Below are 26,670 nucleotides of genomic sequence, written 5' to 3' on the forward strand. Positions count from 1 at the left end.
GTGTTCCAAAGATGATCTGAGGTTATGTACATATTACAGCAAGATATCATAAATTAGAAACGGGACTGTGGTAAAGGCAGCATGGTGTCAGCGTGATGCAGGAACAGACTCCACAGCCTAACTGCCTGCACTGTAATCACAAACTCCACCACTCAACTATAATCCCTGTGTCATCCTGAGCAAGTCACTTATCCCCTCTGCACACCCATCTCCTCGTCTGTAAAATGAAGATGATGACACTTACCTCCTAGAATTGTTATGCAGATTAACCTAACACATATAAAACACTTATAACAGTGCCTGGCAAGTAGGAATGTTGGCCTAAAAGGGAAAGGTGGGGGGGGAATAAAACAGGAATAGAAAATGGATCCATAAAGAAGGCCAGAGCACATAGCCCCCTTAACATATATGACTTAATTTTATCTTAGCCAAGGTCACCCATTACACCAAAGTATAAAAATTCAAAGTTAAAATTTGGGCATTTATACCCATGACATTTTTACAGGACAAGATGCCTTTAGTATATGGTGTCTACTCTGGCCAAATTAATTAAGTACTGTATTTATCTGGCATGAGTTTGCCACATCTTTCTAAAAAGGAGTTTGACCGATTGAGGAAATTCTTATAGCACAGTGGAGGTGCTCCACTTTTAGAACTGGGTGAAAGGCCTGTGCATATGCCTTTAAAAACGATCACTACAAAGGGGACTGGAAGATATGCCTGCAGTCCAAATCCCAGCACCTCTGCTCTCCCAAGTTTCAGGCTTGAGGCCATTTCAGAAGACAGCAGGAGTGCAAGTGAGGTTAAACTGAACCCCTAACCCTGAAAGTAAATTATAAGGTACTGTAAACATTTGATTTCCTGCTTTTTCTAATTTAAGTATTTTAGCCAATGGTGACCTAAAAATATTATTATATTTAAATAAAAAGCTCTGCAAAATTATATAAAATGTATTACAATTTATCGACTAACATCTAAGTAGATACAGACATTTAGGACACAACAATTATTCCATATAATTTAGATAAATTTGATAATAAAATGATGGAAGTTTATGGCCACATGCCCCAGCTCTGAACAAAGTTACAACTCAGTAATTTATTTAATTTCTCTTTCTTCCTCTGCCTTCCATGAGAACTGAGAGTTCTAAATTATAAAATGTCTATACAGGAAATCCCTGAGTTTTGACCAAAGGGCAACTTTAGGCTAGAAAAATAAATATTCCAAAAGGAGTGTGCTCCCAGTCTCATTAATGTCATCATCCCACTCTCTTCTGCTTAAAACTGCCTACTGACTTAGCTTAGTTTTATACCCCAATTTAATGAATTCAATTCCATAACCTGAGGTGAACCTAAAGTTACAGGGTGTGAGGTGTTAATGAACTGATGAAAATTTATAAACCTTAAGAAACTGCTTACTTGATATTTTTCAGCTTCCTGTAAAAATCAAACTAATGCAAAAAGTCATTTGTTACTCCATCAGGAGAAGAGTGAGTCCTGTTTCTAGAGCCCCTTTCATGTACATATCCCACTTTGTAAGGGGAGGAGGCTGCAACCACCTTATAGACTCAGGCCAGTACGCTGAGTTAGCAGGGCACCCAAGAGCTATGGCATGTGTAGGGACACTTATCTCTGTCCCCAAAGTATTATTATAGGCCTATGGTTCAGCTGCATAGCAACGGCACTCTATTGCAATTGCTCTGTTTGCTCCTTGTAGGCATCCTGGCAGTTTATTAGCACGCCTTATCTACGGAAAAAAAAATGTAGGGCAAGATTCCCCTATTTTCCCACAGGGCTGTTGTGGAGGTAGTGAGCAGAAAACAGTGAGTTGAGAAAACTCAACAAGCCTCAAAGGTTCAAGTCTGATCAATCTATGCCTCCCTTAATTTCAAATTTCATATATTTTAAATAGAAAGATAAACTTTTAAACAGACTTTTTTTTTTGCTTTTTATCTACTTTCCAGGTTTTCTCCACCATATATAAAGTATGGCTTATTAGCAATTATATTCATATTTAATTTTGAAATTCTCTCCTTCCAAGATCTTTGTGGTCTTTGCTCAATTATAATCCCACACTGCTCTAAAAACCAAGTATAAATGCAGACTTGTGAGATCCTGCACAGGGACTGATCACCAACCAATGCCCAGCCTCTAGAGCCATGGAAACTGAACTAATAAACAGGTGGTGTTTCAAGCCACTTAAAAAAAAGAAAGAAGGAAAGAAAGCCTAAAAAGAACTTAAAAGAAAAACTTTTTTTGAAATTTTATTTATTTATTTATTTGACAGAGAGAGATCACAAGCAGGCAGAGAGGCAGGCAGAGAGAGAGGGATGGAGACTCCCTGCTGAGCAGAGAGGCCAATTGCAGGGCTCGATCCCAGGACCCTGAGATCATGACCTGAGCTGAAGGCAGAGGCTTTAAGCCACTGAGCCACCCAGGCGCCCCAAAAGAAAATTTCAATGAGGGGGTGCCTGGGTGGCTCAGTTGGTTGGGCGCCTGCCTTCAGCTCAGGTCATGATACCTGGGTCCACGGGATCAAGCCCAGTTCGGCCAGAAGCCTGCTTCTCCGTCCCCACTCCCACTGCCTCTCTCCTCCACTTGTTCTCTCTCTCAAATAAATAAATAAATTATTTTTTTAAAAAAGAAAAGAAAAGAAAATTTCAATGAGGACTATTACTTTTCACTTCAGCATCTCCCTTTCTAAAGATACTTCACTTAGATAACCTTACTGATCTAATCATCTCCTTGGATGAAGAATTTATTTTTTAAAGGCAAGTTCACAGTTTAAACCAACTGAGAAAATAACATAACCTTTCCAAGAAAATCCAAGAGCCATTTGATTTTATTTTCCTTCTCAGATGAAGACAAATGATATTGTTTATATATGCAGGTTGGATATTTGAAAAACAATTTGAGAAAATAAGACTTTTCATGGGGAACTGTGAGATAAATATTCATTTGGATTTTTTTTTTACTAGTGATAATATTTTATCACTAAACTCTATAGCAAGAAATGAAGTCATATTTCCTTTGACTATTTTCCCCCATTTTTATTCAAAACAGAGTAATACAAATTAGCCAAACTTGTCATATTTTACTTTTTATTAAATCATATTTATGTGTTAAAGGAAATCATGATGGGGGTGCCTGAGTGGCTCACTCAGCTAAGCGACTAACTCTTGGTTTCGCTTAGGTCATGATCTCATGGATCATGGGTCAGACCACACTCAGAATAGAGTCTACTTGAAAATTCTCTCCCTCTGTGCCTCCCCCTATTGGGTGCATAAGCCTGCTTGCTCTCTCAAAAAAATAAATAAATCTTTTTAAAAAGGGGGGGGGGAATCATGATGACTTTTCTAAAGGTTAGTGGACATTATCTCTGGTCTCCATTACGATCAACTAATATAGGGAAAGTTGTGCTATCTTGTATTTTACCAGAAAGTTCTAAAAATTTCTGTGGCACCAGAATAAAAGTCCCCCAGTAATCACAACATCCTAATCTTACAGAACCTATAAATACATTACCTTACATAACAAAAGGGACTGTATCCCTCTGATTAAGTTAAGGATCCTGGGGTGAGACTATCTTGGATCATCCAGGTGGATCTACTATAATCACAAGACTCCTCAAAATAAGGAAGCAGGAAGAAAAAAAAAAAGCAGGAGGAGGAAAAGCAGGGGGATCAGAATGAGAGAAGATGTGACAAAGAAGCAGAAGTGGAAGTGACGTGGCCATGAGTCAAGGAATGAGGGTAATTTCTAGAAACCAAAAAGGGCAAGGAAACAGATTCTCTCCCCTACAGTGTCTAGAAGGAAGACTTTTGTTGACACCCTGATTTTAGCCCCTAAGACTCATTCTGGTCCTCTGACCTCTAGAACTTTAAGATACTAAATCTGTATTTTTTAAGCGACTATACTTGTGCTAATGTATTATAACACAGTAGGAAACTCATACAACTTCTTTCTAGGACAAACTGTTAATTTTTTTTTTTTTTAATAGCAAGAACCATGCTATTGCGAAAGGAAGGGCCCAAGGGAGGAAAGAGTAGGAAGGAAAAGTTTCTGCCTCCTAAAAGTTAAGCAAAGGATACACTTACATGAGTGTTTTTATCTTTTTTTTTAATATTGTTTATTTATTTGACAGACAGAAATCACAAGTAGGCAGAGAGGCAGGCAGAGAGAGATGGGGAAGCAGGCTCCCTGCTGAGCAGAGAGCCCGATGCAGGGCTCCATGCAGGGCTCGATCCCAGGACCCCGGGATCATGACCTGAGCCGAAGGCAGAGGCTTTAACCCACTGAGCCACCCAGGAGCCCCAAGTGTTTTTATCTTTTAATGGACAGATCTGCGGCACCATGAGAAGTCATAAGACAAACCAAATGGAGCAACAGTAATTAACCTTTTCAATATTAAACACCCCTTTATTCCATGTGCCCCACCTTTCATGAATCCCAGGGTCTGAAGAGTGTGTCATCTCCCAAATGAATTACATTTAATAAATAGTAATTTTCCTTTTTAATTAGACATGCTGTATAGTAAAGCAGATTTGGTGATCAACATAAAATTGAGAGTAAGTTAATATAAGTTCTGCCAAAAACAAAGGGACTTGATCATCTGGCCAACCTTATTTGGGATGTTTTTGTAATAGAGAGAAGGGTCCTAATCCCAAGGGCTTCAAGTACTCTGGTACATAACCACCAAGACAGAGCAACATCACCACCTTTTAGTGAATTGCATATTTTCTAAAGGAACCAGTTCTCTACCACTTCCCCCAACCTCTTTTTCCCAACTGCTACATAAGAAAGCTTTTATATTAATGATAATGCATGAACACACAGCACTGGATCTGATCCTGGGTCATCATTCAATTACTGTTTGTTTCTTTTCCTCTTCCACTTCCCCCTTACTGCCTTTTCCATCTCCAGAATGAAATATCACAGAAAATCCTAGATGACAAGTATATTAACAAAAACATTTCTTTCAAACCCATTCACAAATCTCAAATTCCTCATCTTCAGAATTCAGATGTCAGCACCAAAAACATTTTTCTGATATGTTTCATCATTTCTCAAAACATTTCACAATGCCCACCAGAAGTATAAGTGAGCTCTGAAATGGCCAAAATAACATTGACCAGAGAGAAGAAAGTGATGGAAAACTGGGGAAACCACAAAGTGAAACATCAGTTGCTAAGCAGTCCAAGGGAGACTGTACATTCCTGTACATTTGAAAAGGTTTGCAGAAGAAAGAGCTCAATGAATTAAAACACTACTACTTGTAACTTAAAGGTACTAGAAATCACATAGCAAGTTCTCACAATTCCACTAGGTCTCATAAATTTAGCAAATATCAGTTTTACTTACCAAAGTTATATAAAACAGCTTACATTGATTCTTAATATTAATTAAGAAAAAAAAATTTGTTAGGCCTCTTCATCCTTATTCGCACTTAGGGTTTTTCAATAATGTTTCTAACAATACAATCAGAAGTCCCCTTTTAAAAAATTTCAATTCTTGGAATGCCTGGGTGGCTCAGTCAGTGAAGCATCTGCCTTCATGATCCCAAGGTCCTGGGATCGAGTCCTACATCAGGCTCCTTGCTCAGAGGGAGCCGCTTCTCCCACTGTCTGCCACTCCCCCTGCTTGTGCTCTCTCGCTCTCTGACAAACAAAATCTTTTAAAAATAAATATAAATAAAAATAAAAGATGTCAACTCCTTAACACAACGTTAGGAAATAGCTTTATATAAGCAAAAGGTCAAGAAATTTATAATATGCTTCATTAAGACACGTACAAATTAACAGGTACGGCAATAGTATTTATGGAGCCTCCAAGCTGTGCTGTGAGTCAGGCACTATGCAAGGGCTGGATCAATATTGCAGGGAACAAAATGGATTCTGTCCTTGCCTTCAATGTTTACAAGCCATTGTTAGTTTTTTTTTTTTTTAATGATTTTATTTATTTATTTGACAGAGAGAGAAAGATCACAAGCAGGCAGAGAGAGGGAAGCAGGCTCCCCGCTGAGCAGAGAGTCCGATGCGGGGCTCAATCCCAGAACCCTGAGATCATGACCTGAGCCGAAGGCAGAGGCTTAACCCACTGAGCCACCCAGGCACCCCAAGCCATTTTTAGTCTTTATGAACTGCCTATCTAAGTCTCTGGTCTGTTTTTCTGCTGAAGAAAGTATCTCTTTTCTTGTCAATTTATATAAACATTTCATACAGTAAGAATATTAACAGTTTGTCATAAATAAAAATTCAAATAAAATCTAAATAAAGTCTAAACAAGTCACAAGATAATTCTGAAGCATGAGTAATTTACTTAAAACTTACCATACCTACTACTGCCTCACATTCAAGAATATTTTCACCTCAAGAGACATTTTAAGAGCACAGGCTTTTTGAGACAGGTGGCCTGGTTCTGAATCCCAGCTCTGCCACATTTGCCAACTTCCATTCGGGCATATTACTTAACCTCTATCGGCCTCAACTTTATTCACTGCAAAACAGAGATAATTTAAGCACTTGATTCATATGGTTACTTTAAGGATGATGTAATCATATCTAGCAGATACTACATGCTCAGTAAGTGTTACCTATTTTCAGTGGTATGTTAGTGCTGGCTAATAAAAGCTTCAGTGAGAGTTGACTGTCGATTCAGGATTGTGTTAGCCAATTTTTAAATAGAGACATCATTAAAAATTAAATTAGATAAAACTACAATTATATAAACTACATTAAAAAATAATAAATATCCAAAACTCATCACTAATTGTTTTACTACATTTTACTGTTATCTATGATCATGCATTTATTTGCATCTATTGCATCATTGTATGTATATAAGAGTGTGCTACTTCACAATCTGCAGTCAATGATGTCAAGTTGGTAGCCTGAAATTGACCATGGTGAAAGTATTTACACCACAAAAAAGAGCAAATGCTGTAAATCAAGACTTCCCCCCCAACCCCTGCACTGGGTCAAATATTTGTCAATGCACCCCTGCCTGTTATTTGAGCAATTATTACAGTAAGTCATCTTTAATTTCTTTCTTTTTCACAGGAAAAAAAGGAAATGTTGGCAAACCAATATGTTCGTTATCTCTTGTCTACTTCTTATCCCTATTGTTACTATGTATGCAAACTTGACTGTCAAGCTCCGGTTCCTTTTCAACACTGTGTCCCTAAAGGACCACATAACTTTGTCTGCAACTGCACCAGACAGGAACCTTGCCTTTTTTGTGCTGCCAAAGCCAGAGAGATTCGGTATTCTTTAAAAATAACAAGGCTAATCTACCATGGTTAACTATGAAGGCCACCTTAAGGAGATAAAAGCTAAGTGCCAAACTGTCATCAGATACAGTCCACACATCTCTTAAAATTGTTTTGACCTTCTGACATTACTTAGCAACTCAAGTCAATATCAAACAGGCCTACAGTCAAACTGAAACACAAATATTAAATTCCAAAATAACGGTCAAGTACACAACCGCCTTCCAACAGCTCATTGCATGTCATGCATTAGGACCTAATGCAATAGAAACATAATGTGTTCAAAGGGACCAACTAAATTTTTTGATTTATGTTAAAAATGTGGTAATGTTTACACTGCACAAAATGAAGCTTGCCAAGGAAACAGGTTGGCTGACCCTTGAGACTTACTCTACTTGGTCAGGACCAGGAGGAAGGGGAAGTACAGTGCACGCATCTATCTGGGTGCTTAAGTAGCACAAGGGCTTTTGTCCTTACCCTAGCACAAGGGCAGCATGATTACGTGGAAAAAACATTAAACTAGAAATCAGAATCTGGGCTCCAGTTCCAACTCTGGTGCTAACTAGTTCTATGAGCTTAGTATTTCTGAACTTAATTCTCAGACTTAAAATGCAGGAGCTAAATTACACAATCTCAGTTCTATGATTCTGCTCTATTATTCTGAATAAATGTGCTGACGCTATAAAAAGAATCTTTCCTCTATGCCTAGCCTACTATGGCAACATAGTTTTATTAAGCTGACTCAAATTTAAATATCACATAAATAGAAACATTTACATTTGATGTGAAGATACAGAAATCTTATGTATGTCTTAATGCTCCAGTTACACAACTTGTACATTTTTAGGGTTATACCAGTACAAAGACAAATGCATGAACAGGGACAATGCTTTTTTCCCTTCTATACCCTTCACGAAGCTCAGTCCAGAACTTCCAACAAACAGAAAGAACTTAATAAAACTTGTGGATAAACTGTATTAGGGATGTTGAGGATTTAAGTCTACAACATTTCTATAGTCCATCTCATTGTAATTTTTTTTTAATTAAAGAGAAAAGAATGGTTTTCTACCTCTGGACATGATAAATTAACAGGGGCTGGATTTACTCCTCCACTTTACAAAACAATTTTTGTCTCTAGAAAGAGAGATAAAATTTATGAAACCAGTTTTTAGACATGAGACAATGGGCTGAACAGCTAAGAATGACCTCTGAGAAAAGGGAAACAAATGAGGTGAGCCCTACTGTCACCCCAGGATACTGCCTGTGGTGAGTTTCCAGGCTACTGTGTGTGTGTGTGTGTGTGTGTGTGTGTGTGTGTGTGTGTGTTTGTTTAGGAGAGGTGGGTGCAGCCAAGGATGGGAAAAGGGAGGGGAGAAAGCCACCAGTCTCCTTCAGTTGAAGAGACAGAGTTAATCTGAGAAGGCTAAGATGACTAGAATTTGAAGGGCAGAGAACCAGAAAAAGCTTCACAGAACACACTCTAAACATATGCAAGAGATTGCATCTTTATCTAAGTACTGTGTACATCATACATAAGGAAACTAACAGAAGTCAGGTAAAGAACCACCAGAATGCTACAGGCAGAACAGAGGGTGCTGCCTCTGTAGTGGGGAAAATCAGCCCTACACTAAAGTCTGCTCTGGTTCTGTCTACCAAAACCTAAAAAACAACCCTTGACGTGATCAATCTATTCGAAGTACTTAACTATATCAACTCAGAAACACTTAAAACAACCCATTAAAAAAATTTCAGAACCCAACTAAATAAAATTAACAATTTACTTACTTGTCACCAGACATGTAATGAAGCTGGAAAATAAAACCAATAACGGGAGTAAAAGTAATCAAAAGAACAGACCCAGAATAACAAATAATAGAAGTAGTAGGCAAAGATATTAAAACAGCTATTACTAACATACCCAGTATGTTCAAAAAGATAGAGGAAACCATATTAAGGAAAGACCTGGAAGACACAAGAAATTTAAAAGACCCAAACTAAACTTCTAGGGATGAAAAATACACTGGGCTGGATTCTCAGCAGATTGGACACCTGAAAGAAAAGGTTAACGAATCTGAAGATAGTAACTCTAGTTAGGTTAAGAAACTGAATTCAGAAAAACCTAAAGCTCAAAATCCTCAGTAGAAATTAATTCATCCAACCACTTATAAAACAAAATAATTAGGGGCATCTGGGTGGCTCAGTCAGTCAAGTGTCGGACTCTTGCTTTTGGCTCACACTGTGATCTCAGGGTCGTAAGATCAAGCCCCATGTCAGGCTCCATGTTCAGAGGTGAGTCTGCTTGAGATTCTCTCCCTCTCCCTCTGCTCCTTACCCTCTTCACATGCTCTCCATCTCTCTCCTCTCCCTCTAATAAATAAATAAATCTTTAAACAAATTAGTGTCTACAATATGCCAAACAAAATAAACATGGAAAGATTTAAAACACTTAAAAAATGTTTCCTACAGTTTCCCAACTTAGTTTTGCAAGCCTCAGAAGTATTCAATATTCCCTTATTTGATGATCTTATAAACAAATATGCAGTGTGTTTTCCTTTATCTCCCCAGTGTATTTCCATATCATCTTTTACTATTAGGTACTAAAGTAAGTATACTGTAAGTATGGGGTTAGTTTATAATCTAATACAGAGAAAAAGAAATTGTACTATAACAGGGCTCTACCATAATTTCTTTATTCCTACTTGTTAGAGAAATAAGGCTATATGAAACAAGCAAAGAGATATAGGGCACATTGGCCTTTGTATATGTCATGAGTACCCAATAAATTTGTCTATAATTCATTAAAATGAATGAAAATATTAAGTCAGATAAGAAACAAAACAAACAGGAACTCTGGCTAAGGCAGCACTTCTTAGAGACCATTATTACATTTCTCTGCCCTATTCATGTCAGTGCCTTCTCGCCCCAGTGGATTTTGCCCAAGAAGACAGCCTGCAAGTGTACAATCAAATCAGACGCTGAAAATGATAGCTGAGGTCATAATGAACCACCTCAGCCATAAACAACCACACAAACTGAAGGTCTGTGAATCGTTTATGAAAGTGGCAGATGGTCTGTTAAGTCAATGTCACTTAATAACCACAATGTTGCTTATACATTATACCTGTCAGAATCATATGGAGGAAGCTTTTCTCAAAAACCAGCAGTTTCATCATATACATGCAAATATTTAAGAATTCTCTTCTTTTAAATTTCCCACTTTATTTGCAGTGGTATTTATATTTACTACAGAATTAATAGATAATTTATAGTACTAACAAAATTAATAGATATAGAATAGATAACAGATTTAATTAACATAATTCACAGATAATTAACAGAATTAATAGATACTTTTTTAAACTGTTAATTATAGAGACTGAAAAACAAAATCTTACCCCCTAGAGCTGACCATTATTAACAGTTTGGTTTCTACCTTTCATATTTCTATATTTTAATACAGGGGGTTTTTTGTGTTTTTTTAAGATTTTATTTATTTATTTAACAGACAGAGATCACAAATAGGCAGAGAGGCAGGCAGAGAGAGAGAGAGGTGGAAGCAGGCTCCCCGCTGAGCAGAAAGCCGGATGTGGGGCTCGATCCCAGGACCCTGAGATCATGACCTGAGCCAAAGGCAGAGACTTAACCCACTGAGCCACCCAGGTGCCCCAATACAGGGTTTTTAATAAAAAATGTCATACATCTTAGTCTTCTGTCTTTTCATTTTCCTTAAAAATATATCAGAGAAATATTATAGGTAAATACTTAGAGATCTCACTCATATTCTTTATTTGTTTAACATGGAAGTATCAAACTTTATTCAACTACCCCCTACTGAGAGTCATTCAGGTTGTCCAATATTTTGCTATTATAAACAATGTCACAAAAATATCTTGCATTCTAATTGTTGCAAAGATTCTAAAATTTTGGTGGGTCAGAGAGTAAATGTGCCTTCAGCAGCAACTTCCCTTCCCCAAAGAGGGTAACAAATCACATGTCACGAGCAATGCACAAGAGTAATGTTTCCCTATGTTCTTGCCAGTACTGGTTATACTAAATGCTTTTGGAAGGTAAGAGTACAAGTGGTTATTGACTTTAAAAATACATACTATTTCTAGCTTTTTGCTAAAATCTTTGAAATTTCTCCACAGACTTGCCCACTGTCAAAAATTTGTCGGTTGTCTTCAATTATCCAATGAGCAGTGCTACAGAAATCTACTTAAAAGTTCCAAACAACCAACTTATAACTCATTTTCTCTTACAAATGTTGTTTAAATAAACATTATATAATCTGGACTAATACAAAGCTGTATTTTTTAATTTAAAAAATGGAAAAAAAATTATTGACAGACAATATACACTGACATTTTGTAGTTAATCTAGAATAATTAAAATATCTAACATTGGATCAATTTTTTAAGTTTAATAAATACATACAACAGGAGCGTTCCTATTGGAAATACACTTTCCAAATCACATCCTTCCCAATTATATACTTAGCTGCTGTTATCATAGAGGGAACTGAGGCCACTGGGACACCCAGAAAGAACATATATGAGCAGGGAAGGAGCTGGAGAGATGTAAAATATATGTAAGGAAACTCAAAGGATGAGGAATAGAGTCAGGCCACCATTCATCTAAAAACCTCTACCTCCCAACTCCCCAGAAATACCAAGTGATAAGCTTCCTGTCCTTTTTTTCTCTATTCTTTTCCTTCTCTCACACATATGGTATGTGTACCTTGCACACATACCATATGCCCATTTGAGGTGTGAGCAAACTTTCCATCCCTTCCACTGTCACTCCTACCTACTCTCTAAATGTATTAGAATTGAGGTCGCATAGCATCATATTCTCCTCTTTTCAATCCTGGTCCACAACAGAAGGGAAGGATCCAGATTCCAGCCATTCCTCAGAATGCAGGTTATGGGGAAGGGGTAAATAATGGGGGTGCTCTGTGGCCCCAATCCACCAGGAAACAGCCAAATATCCACATGCAGATAAAAAAGTTGCAGCCAAATTGGCACTGGACCTTTCAAAATGGAGGAATATTGTAATTGCATATTATAATTCCAATTTACATCAACCCCAATCTATTTCTCAAAGCCTCAGAACACTGATGAGCCCACTGCACACAATTCACCATCACTGACATAACATAACATAACATGACATAACACTGCTCCCTCAAATATATAACCTTAAGGGGTGCCTGGCTGGCTCAGTCAGAAAAGCATGTGACTCTTAATCTCAGGGTTGTGAGTTCAAGCCCCATGTTGGGTGTAGAGATTACTTAAATATATAAGAACTTAAAAAAAAAAAAGTCTAATCTAAAAAAAAAAATCAAATCAAATCTAACAAAATTCAGCATTCTTTCTGCATGTCTAGAATGCCATTATGGTTTCTGCTATTGCTTCACTTCCTCCACTCATTCCTTCTGTATTATTTTCCTTACTAATGTTCTAGCAAGCCAAGGCTTTTCCATTATGTGACTTAGGTTCATTCAATGAAAGCATCCCTTCTATCTACCAGAAAATAAAAAAGGAGACCAAGGAACATGGAGAATGGGAAAGCAGGGGACCTCAGCATCAATCTTGCTTCTCCATGTGCTGGTCCTACTTCTCTGGACGTAAGTTTTCTCGAGGAGAAAATGAGAGGACAGAAAATCAGCCACTTCATGTTTCTACCTTTTCCATTCCAATTCTCAAAGGTGGGCACATAAGAAAGTAGAATTCAGGTTAGATGCAGAACTATCCAATATCTCTTTTACCTTGGGAGGCAGGGAAGAACAAGGGAAGGGAGAAAACAAATCTAGGCAGCTTAAGCAATCCCCCAGAATGAAGATGCTTCAAAACTGAACACCACAATCCTTAGTCCTACGGATGCAGCAGCTCCACTTCCGACCCAAAATATGGCCAACCAGGACCTGTTTGTTCACATTCATTACTAAAGTGAAGCATTGAAAGTACCGTGAAAGACATTTTCCATTTAACCAGAGATGGAAGGAGAAGGCTCAAAGGACACAACATTTAGGCCTTTCCTCAAAATTAGATATGGCCGGGGGGGGGAGCACTTAGGTGGCTCAAACAGTTGAGCATCTGCCTTAGGCTTAGGTCATGATCCCAGAGTCCTAGCATCAAGCCCCACATCAGGCTCCCTGCTCAACAGGGAGTTTGCTTCTCACTCTCCCTCTGCCCTCCCTCTGCTCAAGCTCCCTCTCCCTTTCTGTCTCTAATAAAATCTTTTAAAAAATAATATGTGATTATCATTTAACTAAAAATAAAAGAAACACGACCTAGCCACACAAGAACAACACATAGTGACATGACAGGTAACAATTTAAAAACGTCCAAAAAGAGCTCATTTGTACACATGTGAAGATACCAAGTTTACATATCATTAATGCATATGATGAGAATGAAAAAAACTTGTAAAAATATGAATTTCTTCCAAAAGTCTACTTCAAACAACATTACAGATAAACCCAATCCTCCAAAGTACTGCTTAATTCGGTACCATTAATAAACAGTAGTCATGGAGATTAACACAAGGAATGAAATACAAATGCAATCAATTTCAACTTATATCAGAAGCCCTGAAGGCATTTAAAAAAGGTTTGCAGGGATGCCTGACTGGTTCAGTTGGTAGAGCATGTGATTCTTAATCTCAGAGCTGTGAGTTCAAGCCCCACGTTGGGCCGGGAGCCTACTTAAAAAACAACCAAACAAACAAACAAAAAAGGTTTCAAAGGAATCAATAATGGTTTTTGAAAAAAAAATTAAAACTATGATTATGGTGATAATTTCAAAAATTAAAAATGAGACCAATGCCATAAACAGTAAATGGAAAATATGTCAGAAAGTGATGTCAAGGATAAACAGATCATATCAGTACGAAGTGATATATTCCAACTCAACAAAAACATAAAAGTGCTCAAAAGCTCCTCAGGGCTATCGATACAGGTTGAAATTGATTGCATTTGTATTTCATTACTTGTGCTAATCTTCAAGACTACTGTTTATTAATGTGTCTATTACCTTAAGGATCTAACATGCTTGCTGGCACACAAAAGCACTCAATAAATGTTTTCTAAATGAATAAATGATGAATTAATTCATTAAAGCCAGTATTATAGGATGAAAAGAAATCTTGGTGACCATTCATGTTAATTTATAAATCCATCCAAGTCTAGTTAGTTAGCAAAAGAGCCAAGAATGGAAACCAGATTCCTGATTATTAGTCCTTGCTTCCTTTACTATTGATGAATTTCTAAAGTTCAGAGTGACTGGAATTTTTAAGTTAGAAATAGATAGATAAATATATACAGATATATAGAGCCATATAGATAGATAGATACCTCAAGAATCCACTCAATCATTAATCAGGCAGTACCTTAGAAACAGTTAATTGGTAAGTGACTTAAATAGTCCATGATTTCTTTCTTATCTTGAAAACTTTTATTTCTTAAGTTTGTAACATCAAAAGATATCAGTGTAATAATATTCACCAACACCCACCAGGCTACAAAACTGGTTAAAAGGTTTCATGACATTGTTTATTCCACTACACAATGGAATACATGCATCAATCATTAAAAATGTTTTGAAGTAATATTTAATGGCATTAGAACATGCCATGATATATTAAATGAACAAGCAGGATACAGAACTTTACAGTGACCCAAATTTTTAAATGTTCTGTATTAAGGAAAAAAGAGAAATGGAAAAGGATAAGGAAATATGTCTGAAGATTAAATATTTGGATAACAGAATTACCTATTATTTTTTATTCATATTTTGCACATTTCTTTATTTTCCAAAAATGTTAGTGAGTTTGTGTCAAATTTTTCATTCACATTCCCCCAAGTACTTACACAGTTCTTCCTTTTCCACTGAGTACTACAGAAATTACACCTTTAGTCAATAGGATAGTTCTTCTGTTGAAATGTTAAACCCTGTAATTTTAAAAGCTGTTTCTATTAACAATGGAAATATAGGGTAACGGAAGTTTTCCCTCAAGTAACTAAATTCTCAACAGGCAGCAATAGAATTTCTCACTAAAGTTTATGGATTCTGCACAGCCCAAAACCATGTTAAACAAAAAGTTTATGGATTACAGATAGCCTAAACTTACATTAAATAAAAGGTAAACCAAAATATGAACATCTACCAATCCCAGAATATATTCAGTGGCTATCCTAAAAATGAAATTTGTCTGGTTAACATTAAAGTACTGATTAAATCAGTATGATAATACTTTCCCTACAATGCAGAGTGATGAAACCTGTGGTCATATTGCTCAGATGAGATGGTAAAGCAAAGAAAACCCTCTGCTGACACCATCCACCCCACTTATAAACACCCCTATTGAAATTCTGCTTTCCTTCAAATAGCCCACACCCTGCTAATAAAACCCTTGGATGCTCAGATCCTCCTCTTTTGTGGCACTACTTATAATGAGTAGAGCTGGTCCACCTTCTTCATCAAACTGTGCTCTTTGGGAGGCTATAGTCTTATAGCTCTATGTTCCTCTTCCTTCTGCAGGTCCTAGTTCCTCTGCACGTTTTTTTTTTTTTTTTAAAGATTTTATTTATTTATTTGACAGAGAGAGAGATCACAAGTAGGCAGAGAGGCAGGCAGAGACAGAGGGGGAAGCAGGCTCCCGGCTGAGCAGAGAGCCCGATGTGGGGCTCCATCCCAGGACCCTGAGATCATGACCTGAGCCGAAGGCAGAGGCTTAACCCACTGAGCCACCCAGGTGCCCCCTCTGCACGTTTTTTAATCAGGTCCTAGTTCCTCTGCACGTTTTTTAATCATATTTAGAATTAGGGGCTCCTGGGTGGCTCAGTGAAGCGGCTGCCTTCAGATCAGGTCATGGTCTCAGGGTCCTGGGTTTGAGCCCCAAGTCTGCCTCCCTGCTCAGCGCGAAGCCTGGTTCTCCCTTTGCTCTCACCACCGCACCTCCACCCCCAGCCCCGCCCCGGCTCATGCTCTCTCTCTCTCTCTCTCAAATAAATAAATAAAATCTTTAAACATAAATAAATATTTAGAATTCAACCACATATTCCAATTTGGTCATTTCCAATTTCTCCTGGCCCCAAGCGTATCATGCCTTCCCAGTTCTTCTAGGCATACACTGATGAGAAAATGTGATGAAGATGGGGGAGACTGTATGTTAATGGTGATTTGTTCACTTCAAGCATGGAATCAATTAATTCCTGATTAGAAATATGAGGCTGGAAACAATGCAGCTTGAATGTTTTCAAAGAAATGTTAATAACAAAAGTATTTTCATTCTATTTATTACTTTAATTCTACTGAGGCCAAATTTAAATTTCTACATAGTGTTCTAAATGGAAAATGATGGAGACTAAGTTAAGTACATCTGTTTTTCCACAAGGAAAGCACAGTATCCTTGCATTTTGCTTTCTGTAACTTAAAATTCTTCAATCCTTCCTTCCCTCTCTCCAAAATTTTTCAAAGAAAAAATATAAAGACTACAAATTATATATAGTAGCTAAATTGTTAATGTTTCTGAGATTGCCTTAAAGATAAAGTCTATTGCAAATACCTTTATAACCATAAGCCCTCACTTAATAGGGATTATAAAATCCACACTGTATACAAAATCAAACTCTGAACTTCACTCAGTTTTTTTTTCCTACTATTTTCAATATTTTCTAGTTTCTGTTATGTAGATCACAGACGGAACCACCAAATACTTTCATCATTCACCTTCTTTCCCCTAGCAAAGGTAGTCAGTGGTATTCCAGCATTCATAAATGTTCAGTGTGTGTGGCTCTTCTAAAATGAGCTGAAGGAAAAATCAGGTAACCTTGTTCTCCCTCTTAACTCATGTGATTTTAAAACTCAAACATGATCACTTTGGTAAAAGCACTGTTTTCAGTCTAAGAGACAAAAATAAAACTTTATGTTCTTAGATATTATATACATATACCATCATACCCAGGCCATAATCAAACTGCCATAACAAAACTCACTTTAAAAAAGATTAAAACCAACAACTAGCTAGCTAACCCTACTTCTGATTACATTTTAAGTAAGTAATCCAATATCTTAAGAGTTTAACTTTCACATGTTTTGCAGGACATGGACTACTAATTTCAGTTTATCCTTAAAATAGAATAGTTCGACTAATTTTAGACTCAAGTGCTATAAGGCATCATAGCTGCCAAGGAGCTGGATCCCTGAATCGCAGCAGCGGCACACGCAGAGAGACTAAGCAAACTGTCAGAGAGCTGAACCCCGAGCTACCGTGTGCAATCCCATGAAGCAGCTGTAAGAGTCAATGCATGTACCCAAAACAAAGTACTTAAAAACAGTATGACCAGATGAAAGAAAATAATCAGGGCCTTGGGGCGCCTGGGTGGCTCAGTGGGTTAAGCCTCTGCCTTTGGCTCAGGTCATGGTTTCAGGGTCCTGGAATCGAGCCCCGCCTCAGGCTCTCTGCTCAGCGGGGAGCCTGCTTCTCTCTCTCTCTCTGACTGCCTCTCTGCCTACTTGTGATCTCTCTCTCTGTCAAATAAATGGATAAAATCTTTAAAAAATAAAAATAATAATCAGGGCCTTATTTAAATAACGTAATATGCAATGGTTTAAAAGTGTCAAAAGGAGGTACCAGTATAAAAAATTAACCATTTGCAAAACCCATATCTGATAAAAAACTATTACCTGAAACATACAAAGAATTCGTAAAACTCAACAATAAGAAAACAAACAATCCAGTTAAAAAGTGGGCAATGGGCGCCTGGGTGGCTCCGCTATTTAAGTGTCCAATTCTTGTTTCCGCTCAGGTCATGATCTCAGCGTTGTGGGATCGAGCCCCGTGTTGGGCTCTGTGCTCAGTGGACAATCTGCTTGATATTCTCCCCCTCTCCCTCTCCATCTGCCCCTCCCTGATCACATTCTCTCAGTCTGTCTCAAATAAATTAATTAATTTTAAAAATGTGGCCAAAAGATCTGCATAGACACCCCACCAAAAGAGAGATACAGATGGCAAATAAGCATATAAAAAGATGTTCCACGTCATGTTGTTACACTACACACCTATTAAAATGATTAAAATCCAAAACACTGCCAATACCCACTGCTCATGAGGATGCATCATTCTCATGCACCACTCTCACTCATCACTGGGGGGAATGCAAAATGGTACAGCCACTTTGGAAGACAGTTCAGCAGTTTACTACAAGATAAACAAAGCCTTACCATATGATCCAACAGTTGTACTCCTAGATATTTACCCAAATGAGTTGGAAACGTATGTCCATACAAAACCTTGCACACAACTGTTTATAGCAGTTATATTCATAACTGAAAAAACTGAATGCAAACAAGATGTCCTTCAATAGATGAGTGGATAAACAGAATGTGGTACATCCAAACAACGGAATATTATTCAGCAATAAAAAGAAATGAGCTATGAAGCCATGAAGGGACCCAGGGGAACCTTAAATGTCTATTATCAAGTGAAAGAATCCAGTGTGAAAAGGCTGCAAACGATATGATTCCAACTATATAACATTCTGGAAAAGGCAAAACTATGGAGACAGTAAAAAGAACAGTGGTTGCCAGAGGTTCAGGGGTTGTAGGGGATGAAGAGGTAGAATGCAGAGGATTTGGAGGCAGAGAAACAATTCTGTATGATACTATAATGGTAAACCCATGATATATGCATTTGTCAAATCCCATAGAATTGTACAACACAGTGAACCCTAATGTAAACTATGGATATGAGTTAATAAAAAATATCAATATTGGTTTATCAATTATAACAAACATACCACACCAATGCAAGATCAAAAGGGGAAACTGTGAAGGGAGGGGAGAGAGTATATGGGAACTCTGTACTTTCTGCCCAATTTTCTATGAACCTAAAACTACTCTCATAGTCTATTCACTCAAAAAAGTAAAAATAAAAAAGACTACTGGCCTAAGAGGAGCCAGAGGATTTGAGTTCTTGGGTCTCATTCACTGATGGTCCATGTAATCTCTACTGCTCAAAATACTTCCTATGCATTACTCTGTCCCACCATCATGCACCCAGTGAGGTCGACCTGATGCATCATACCTCACTGGCTTAATAAAGGTAGTAAAATAAGGTGCCAAATAGTAGCATTTCATACCAAGAATTAAGAATACAAATTGTTACACTGGCATGGCCAGATGGGGAACTCTGACACTGAAAATAAGGGCATGTTTTAATTCACTGGGACAATAGTATCTTTGTATAATGACTTTAATACCAGGATTCACTGAGAAATATTTTCACCCACTAGAGAAAAATCAGGACTTTGTCAATTCCCTTTGACGATTCTTTCCAGGAAACATTTCAGGCATGTATCAAAGTGGCCACATTCACTGGTGACATTTACAAAACTTAATTCTTTTCAAAAACTCCTCAACCAAAATACACACTGAAAATGTTCACACTAAAATTTTATTTTCCTTTCATGGATATCTAATAATTAGAATTTATACTCCAGCTAAGATATAAAAGTTCAAGCTCCAAAGTCTATTTAACACTTGAATTGAAATAAATCCCTATACATTTTTAAACTATTAATTTTAATTTCATGAATCCATTTAACACATCTCAAGCAGTCATATTAATCAAAAATCATAATCCTAATAAAAAATATTCATAAAAGCAATTTCTGCAACATTTACCAGTCAGTATAACAAAATTCAACATATATAGTTTATGTCAAAAAATTACATATAGTTTATGTCAAATATACACTTTCTGTTCAAATGCCACAGACACCACTTATAGCTATATGATCTCAGGAAAATTAATTTCTCTAAGATTCAATTTTCATATTACTAAAATGGTAGTAGTTGTAGCCAAGATAAAGAGTTTTGTGGGTTAGAAATGATACATACATAATTCATTCGCAATACCCAGCACTGTCCAGTATATAAGTAGGTGTATAAAAGCTGAACCCATAAACAAAGATGGCTTAGAACTTACCTGATCATATAACCACTGAACTTCTTATATACCAAACAAAACTGACTTTACAAATCTCAAGTTTATGTAGGGAAAAAAAAGAGGCAAATGAAAAAAATTACTGAAATATACTGAAAGATTTGGTTTTTTTTTTAAGTTTTTTTTTTTTTTCTTTATGTGACAGACATAGATCACAAGTAGGCAGAGAGGCAGGCAGAGAGAGAGAGGGGAGGAAGCAGGCTCCCCGCTGAGCAGAGAGCCCGATGCGGGGCTCGATCCCAGGACCCTGGGATCATGACCTGAGCCCAAGGCAGAGGCTTTAACCCACTGAGCCACCCAGGCGCCCCTGAAAGATTTGTTTTTTAATCATTTACAGTTCCTTCTACAAAGGACCTTAAACTAGTAATTTTATTTGCTTAAAGAAAACAAATTCTCTGCTCTAAGAAACTACAAATCCAGTTCAGGATTCCCAATAAGGTTGATAAGCTATTACTTAAGGAGCCCTACATTAACTAGAATATTCTAGTTTTCTAGGTCATACTACTTGCTGTATTTCCAACGTCAAGCAAAACAGCATTCACTCCATTTCATTGCCAAAGAAGGTTTAATAATTGTTAACATTAAAAATTTATTTCAAAAACATTTTCTAATGAACACACTACAAATTTTTTTACACAAATTAAGAAGAAAATACTTCAAACTTCTTCAATATAACTTCAACAATGGAAGTCACTGCACCCCTTCCTGTCGCACACTCAAAACCAACCAATTAGCCATCTTGTCAATTTCTACCATTTCTCCTGAATCAGCTTTCTATTCCAAGCACCATAATTTTACAATGGCCTCTTAACCTGTCTCCCTGCTTCCTGAATCCTCCTCTCCACTCAGTACTCCATACCTTTACCAGAGTTATCTCTCTAAACACTATTTTCTTTGGTAACACCCCACTGAAGATCGTCAGGGGTCCCTTCCCTACCTACAGAATAAAGCCCAAACTTGATCCTCATTCAATGCCCTTTTCCATCTGGTCCAACATTATCCTCCATATTTACCCATTTCCATCTTCCTACAACCTCTATGCACTGCCATCTCTAAAACTTACTATGCACTTTAGCCAAACACTCAAACTGGATTCTCTGGTTATGCTAATGAAATGGTACAGTCACACTAGTCTCTTCTCTCAAGCTTTCCTCCCTGGGACCTTCACCTTCTCACAGGGTAAAATCCCATTTGACCCCAAGTACATAACTTTACCCAACACCCAAACCAAGCAGGATTATTTGCTTCCTCTTCCGAAAGTGACTAAGAATAGGTTGAAAAATAATAGCAAATAAGATTGCATTAAGGAAATAAACCAAAAAATAAATAAAATCCTTATTTGATCTCTAACAGAAATAATGATGTACATCAGCAGATACCTGCCTGAAATTCCTCTTTGGAAACAGGTAGCCTTGATCCCTAACTTAGTAAGAGCTGAGAAATGGACACCAAAGTCTTTCTTTTTCAAAAGCCATTATAGACAGAAAAGTCCCACGTAATAGAACCACCCGACTTTCTTTGTAATGAATAAGAAAGACTAAACATTCTAAACTACGAATCTTCTCACTTAATATTTTCATCAGACATAGACAGCCAGATATCTTATACGTTTTTATACTTAGTTGTGGAACTAAAACAGAAAGGAACACATGACAACCTGGATACTCCATCTTTTTGTCACCTCTATAGTTTCGGATGTTTTTACAGGCTCCAATTTCATGAAGACACTTTGGGCAAACAGTCCAGCTCCCCAAAGAGCCAGGCTCCTGGGCTCACATGACCCAAACACAAAAACACAGACGTTTCTTTGCCTGACTACAGAATAACCATAGAACAATAAATAGTTCCCACTGCCTCTCCTTCCATGTCATTTATTGCCTACAATCGTTACTGAGCCAGATAATAAGAGCCTCCAAATTGCTCAAATAAAAAATTTTCAAAAGCATAAAGCTTTTTTAAAGTCCCTGAGCAAATAAATGTTGAGATAACTACAAAAGTCTAAGTCAGAACAAAAGAAACTAAAGAAGCATCAGTCTGCTCTTTGGGTTCAAAGTTAAATTCGCTAACAATATCTCATAACTGCTTACATTCCTAGACTGATATGTGTTCCTTACAGTATGAATCAACAAGTAAATTCTTTGGCCAATTTAAATCCTAATTATTTGGGAAGAAATTACTTTTAAACCCATGGTGTAACATTATAAAACATCCAACTGTGTCATTTTGAAAATCCTCATAGATTTCCATGGATCTTTCAGATATTCTCTTACACTTTGGCAAAGTCAAATATACTGTGTTAGGGATGTTAATACGTGTCCAAACCTTCTACTTTCAGGGCAGATACTTTACCCTCTGTGTGCTAGACACTGCTGGTTGCAAATAACCATTTTGCCTGACTCTTTAACCAACAGAACTTCAACCCTGTTCAAATGTTCCTAGCTGCTATGCAGACAGCAGTGGCCCCTTTAACAGTTCTGGCCAATGAGATATTAGCAAGAGTTGCTAAGTGGGCTTCTAAAAAACCTCTTTAAAAGGAGGCTAACTCAACTAGTTTTCACCTTCTGTCCTTTGTCCTTGTAATTCTCCTTCTTCTCTCTCTCTCTCTTTTTTTTAATATTTTATTTACTGGGGCTCCTGGGTGGCTCAGTCATTAAGCATCTGTCTTCAGCTCAGGTCATGATCCCAGGGTCCCGGGCTGGAGCCCCACATAGTCCTCCCTGCTCTGTGGGAAGCCTGCTTCTCCTTCTTCCACTCCTCCTGCTTATGTTCCCTCTCTCACTGTGTCTCTCTCTGTCAAATAAATAAATTAAATATTAAAACTTAATAATAATAAAGATTTTATTTATCTATTTATTTATTTATGGGGGGGAGGGGAGCAGAGGGAGAAAAACAGGCAGATTCCACTCTCAGTGCAGAGCACCAGGCGGGACTCCATCCCACATCCCTGAGATCATGATCTGAGCTGAAATCAAGAGTTGGATACTTAACCAACGGAGCCACTCAGGCACCCCTGCAATTCTCCTTCTTCCATCTTGAAGTAAGACACAATGGCTGGAAAAGGAACAGCCATCTTGTGATGAGAGAAAGACATCTCAGTGGCTGAGCGGCCACGAGAATCAGCTAAACAGCAATACAGCAGTTCGGGTCCCACTGGCAAATAGAAGTACCCTGCAACCCTGGTCTGCCTACCTGCCTACCACAGCTTCTCAGTACCTGAGACAAAGAAACACCATCATCTGTTTTCTGTTACAAATAACCAAATACTCATTACCAGATTAAGCCCACTTCATTTGTTAAAAGAAAAAGCCCAAACGAATGCTGTTATAACTTGCTGCACTATAGTGCTATCATGATGCCACACAGATAAAGCTCACTTATTACACAACTGACTAGTACATTAAGCCATGAGCAGAGCATGAGCAGATGAAATCTGAAATCAAGTTTTTGTAGAATCCTGAAAGCCAAGTGAAAACCACTGAGCAAGATCTTCCAAGACTACACAGTATGAAGCGGGGGAAGTTCCAGAAAACTTTACACTTCAACTTTCAATCCAAATGGCACCAGAGTCGGCTCACACAGCAAAATGACAGGATTTTTTCCAACCACACATCTATGCAGGCCATAAAACTGAAGTGAAGATGAAAACTACAGGTGTAGTGGTTCTCAGTCCCTTCAGTCACCAAGCACATAGGCAGAATTACATAGCCTGAGAGAAGGGATTAAAGCAATTACTCAAAGTTTCCATGGAAAACAAACAAGCAAAAAAAAAAATTTTTTTGGCCTTTCTTTCTAAATAATCAAAGAGGATTTTTCAGTGATGTTCTAGATAAGTAAAAAATCTGCCACTCACCTTTCACAGAGAATGATAGTGAAACATTTTTTACAGCTGTCTGGGGACAACTGCTTAATTTCCAGACCAATAGGAAAAGACCCAATTTGGGGGGCTGAAATAATTTACCTTCTTTCTAAATTAGGCTAAAATGTATAAAATAAAATTTATTGGGTTCACATTAATGATGTCATTTTCACACTTAACAACCTTTTCAAAAAGTGTTGAGAAAATTAAATCTTCCAATGACAGAATTAAATAGCAGAATTTCAGATTCAAGTGAGAGCTAATATTAATAATATAAAAATGTATAATTAATTAAGATAACAGTATACAGGTGAGTTTCCTTATACTGCCCCCCTCCAAAAAAAAACAAGAGGGATCATTCTGTCCTTTATGCTAAGCTAAACATGTTTCATATTACATAGTAAATACACTGGATAATCTAATATATATAAAAGAAAGCCACTGACATGGGCAGTTTCTAGCATAAACAATAAGTAAATATGTCTTATTTGTTAATAAATGCCTTTATTCACCCTGACTGTGCTATTAGCTGAAGCAATGTGATGTTTTTTTAATCAGATATCCTGAATATTCCGGCTATGAGTATATCTTATAAGCAAGAGAACTACAATATGAATCAGAGCACTGCACTCTTCTCTGCAGCAAACAGCTCTTTCTGTGTTATTCTAATTCATCGAACGCCTATTTTCACTCAGAAGTAAAGGACCAAAGCAAGACACAAGAACAGACCACATCATAAATAATTGGGGCTCACTAACTTGGTACTACTCAGTTTTCTACAAAGGACTGGGTTGTAAGTCCTCGCACAGGCCATCTGAGGACTAAGCCTAACAAAACTCTCAGCTTCTAAATCCAATACTCATAACTGCTGACAGTATAGATTATTATAATTCTACGTTTCTGACAACAGACAAATTTTGAATTTGTTCCAGCTGACTCCACCACTTACACTATTCAACAGCTGGGGCATATGATAACTTGGCAACCTGATAATACTCTAGCTGAATCCAAACTCATTCTGTAACCAAGGAACTTTGTCAGAAATAAAAATCCAAATAACCTCTCTTAAGTTCAAATGGGAATGTGAAATGTTTGAACAATGCATGATTTCAGAAAATGAGCGACTGTGCTTTGAAAGTTTAGTGAACTGACACTCCCTATTCAAAGCCTACAATTCTTTCCTGATTAGATCAGCCCCCATAGCAAGTCATCACGGTTAATAAGCACTATAGTGAAGTCATCGTATTGGATACTGATGGGAAATCATAACTGGCTTCAAAACACACTGGGAAACAATGAGTTTTCCAGGTCCCCAGCTTTACGTATAATACACTGGCCAATACTCCTACTTTCCTTTCCAAAACTAAATGAAACATAGGACATCTATAAAGCCAAGTACAAACTGATGACCTAAGCATTTTAAGACCACAAAGAAAATGAAGGTAACATTGCTCGCTTTTTCAGTGAAATTTGGGACTGTAGGTTTGAAAGTGTATATTTAACTGCAATGATGATCATTAGGCTATAATTAAAACGAAGTGTAGTGAGAAATGCAATGGCCTTCGGATCTTTTCCTTTTATTTCCAAAGGCAAATAGAAACAAGCTTTTAAAGAATGCTTGCTTCCTCAAGACAAGTCAAAGCAACAATTATCGTTTTCAAAGTCACCTGAAATCACCCATACATCACTGAGGTAAAACTTGATGAAACAAAAATTCATAGCAGTAATTTTTTTCAAAAGTATGAAAAAACTTCGACTTTTTTGCTTTTGGATTTTAAACAGCACAGGTGTGTAGTCTTCAATAAGGTTTGCTAATCTGTATTGCAATATTTTTCATTCTTCACGTTCTGGAGAAAACTGATTAAAAACCTTATTTTAAAATGTAAAGACAGAAATAAACACGAGTGTATTACACACGCACACATAAATGCTACTGATGTGCTTTAGCCTAAAATATCAATGCACTTGCTCAGTGGCAGTGTTATACACAATAGAGTCTTGGCACAAAGGAATTCTGATTGTGCTGTTTACAAATTCAACATGGATTAAAAGAATGTCAATAACAAAACATGTTCTAGAAAGAGATAAAATACATTTCTGGGTAGACTGTGAGCGTTTTGGAAATTTGGAATTTAGTTGTTCAATTCAGGATTTTATATTTCTACTTTCTGCTAATAGAAAACTAGCAATGCATGCCATTTTTAACCATATAACCCTCCATTCAATTTGCAGATACAGTTTCTTAAGACCAAAGCAAATATTCGAAAGATACAAAACCCTCTGAATCCAAGCTATGAATCAGGCCACTCTTCACTATTAATATATTAAGGGTCCGTGAGTAGTCCTGGGTGGGGAGTGTTTTGGTCTCCTTACTGTGTCTCTTGTCTGTACACACTGAAAAATGATTTCCAGAGACAAAAAGACTCTTTAAGATGAGACGATGCACTTTGTCCAGCACTATATTTAACTATAAAGTCAAAGTAAACAATACGAAAATATAAAAAATTTATCAGGTTGGCACAGGATTTCCCAAACATAAA

At 37.3% G+C, this 26,670-nt stretch overlaps 1 protein-coding gene across 2 annotated transcripts in view; it reads right to left on the reverse strand.

Moving 5' to 3' along the window:
* DST (dystonin) overlaps nt 1-26,670 on the reverse strand; it is a gene marked incomplete at its 5' end in the record, with an annotated part of 401,175 nt that overhangs the window by 336,717 nt on the left and 37,788 nt on the right. The window lies entirely within an intron of this gene.

Source organism: Martes martes (assembly GCF_963455335.1).
Source record: "Martes martes genome assembly, chromosome: 6".
NCBI lineage: Eukaryota > Metazoa > Chordata > Mammalia > Carnivora > Mustelidae > Martes > Martes martes.